The sequence below is a fragment of the Rhipicephalus microplus genome, chromosome 4 (assembly GCF_043290135.1).
Source record: "Rhipicephalus microplus isolate Deutch F79 chromosome 4, USDA_Rmic, whole genome shotgun sequence".
NCBI classification, from domain to species: Eukaryota; Metazoa; Arthropoda; class Arachnida; order Ixodida; family Ixodidae; genus Rhipicephalus; species Rhipicephalus microplus.
In genome coordinates, this window is record NC_134703.1 from 42368770 (window position 1) to 42371067 (window position 2298).

At 41.4% G+C, this 2298-nt stretch overlaps 1 long non-coding RNA gene across 1 annotated transcript; it reads left to right on the forward strand.

Annotated features, from left to right (window-relative positions):
- The first annotated feature begins 585 nt into the window (after window positions 1–585).
- LOC119171382 (uncharacterized) lies at window positions 586–1597 on the forward strand. The gene is made up of 2 exons (XR_005109801.2): window positions 586–685; window positions 1306–1597. It is a non-coding gene; the product is annotated as an uncharacterized LOC119171382 (long non-coding RNA).
- The last annotated feature ends 701 nt before the right edge of the window (window positions 1598–2298 follow it).

Genomic DNA, 2298 nt, shown 5'->3' on the forward strand with positions numbered 1-2298 from the left:
GACCAAGCGCCACCGAGCACCACTCCCTTCCGTTTACTAAAGTGTGCTCCCACATCCATAAAAGAGGCCCTGTTAAGGCATTGCCCCCACTGAGAATTTCATGTCCTCATTCTATGCACGCATCCAACTTTATTCCCAGCACTGCTAATCAAGAGTCGTTTGACATCATGGGTTTCTTTTATTCTCGTAAAATATTACAGCTAACAGGATGGAATGCCTTTGTGCATCCTATAATAGAGGCATAGCGAATGTACTCTCTGAGGTTTTGAATGAAGTACAAAGTCATGGCTTTGACGACGAATGTACATTAAACTACCGAACTTGACGCATTTTTCTGTTTCAGCAGACGTGTCGGCGAATCTTAAACTTTGTTGTCATTCTGAGCGTTAAAAAATAATCTGCATAATACGAAGTAACATTTATAAAGTCATCTTGTGAGCATCACGAACTGGAGGCATCGCGAACAGGCAAAATAGAAAGGTCTGATACATCCTGTAGCTAGCAAAATATGCCATCTGGAATTTGCACGCAACACAACGGGAGGTGTGCGCGTGTGCACGAATTATGTTCTGGACGTGTTCGGTGCTGAGAATGAAAACTGTATTTAAGCTCCGAAGCTGCCGTCTGCGAACATCGCTGGAGTGAATCTTTCCATCGAAAGTCTTTAGCTACCATGAAGGTCACGGTAAGAAACGCTTCTTTACATAATAATTTTGGGTTGTGGTTTTCCTGAATTTAGTCAAAAGCGGATATTATATTGATTGATGTTACACATTCTGAAACCCTGTTGTAGGTTCAGGAAAATGAAGTTCTGCCCCTACATTGCGAAGTTTTTACATGCGAGATACTTTTATGAAGACAATAAAACGCAGAAAAGCAAAGTTAGGATGAAATGAATTATTAGCTGTCGTTTTGTTAACTAACGTAATGTTGAACATGCTGATAATTATCCACTAGTTCCCTTGATCCTTTACATACATTCTGAAATTCCATTTCTCACACTTTTTCTGTTCATTCCCGCGGATTATTATTGAGTACTGCAGGCCTCAGAAAGTAAGAGTAGTGGTTTTTATGATTATTAATCGCTATGTCATTTTTTCGGACTCCCATATTCATTATTAAAACCTACTGTCAATTCAGCTGTTACACTATGTACTGCTCGATGAAGTCCCCACTACAGCAAGCATTTCGCAAAAGCTCCCAGAATTACACTGGGCCTGATGCGGCAATGTATGGCGCAAACTATATTAGAAACCATTCGTACTCAAACGATAAGTAAAAAATACTACTCATGCTTCATTGCAGATTTTCCTGTTTGTCTTCGCCTTGGCGATTGGTGTTGCCTTGGCTGGCGGCTACCATGGTGGCTACGGTGGTGGTCACAGAGGATATGGAGGTGGTCACAAGGGAGGCTATCACATGGGCCATGGTGGATATGGCGGAAAGTCTCACGGCTACGGACACAGATACGGAGGATACGGTGGTGGCAAGCATCATGGATGAAGAGGCTGCTGCAAGCCCTTGAGGGATTCGAAAGCCTTGTCATGTGATTGTGTGCTATGTGCTTCAATAAAGTGTTCTGTTGCAATACATGAAACGCGATTCTGTAATTTTTAGTAGCATGCAACGGACAGAGGTCACTCAGCTCATTCTATAAAGTTCGACTCTGCGACCTTTCGAAGGGGAGAACGACCTAGAAGAAAGTGTAGGACAAGACGTGCATGAGTCAGCAATTTTCATGTCATATCTGTTGTTCCCTTTCTTCGTCTTGCTTCTAAGGTATACACTGGACCCACACAACATATCGATGGAACTATGTCATCAGAGTCCTTGGGCTTCACGAAATGTGAACAGCTCCGTGCTACAACGGCCATTGTTAACAGCGTTATCAGTGCAATCGCCATGACATAAAATTACACGAACCGTCAATATCCCAAGTTATCCATTAGCTAACCTGTATTCAACAAGCACCGTTCGTACACAACGTTTGTCTGCATGTTAAGCGATGTCATTCAACATGTACAGAATTCCGATCTCGTAATAACTTGTATGATTAGATAGAACAAAAAGTAATTAACTATTTCATATTCACAACCTTTGTCGACTTTAGCTTAAAGTAAATTGCACGCCAAGCAGATGGGTATAGAAGGTATTGTTTTACAAGTGGCAACTATTAGTATAGAAGTTTTAGAATACCCTGTGTAACCTACACTCTTAAAAAAAGTTTGTAAAAAGGTAGCAACTGCAAGCAAATAGGTAGTAACTGTAGCGGTTACTACCTTTCTTAGACTGTTACTG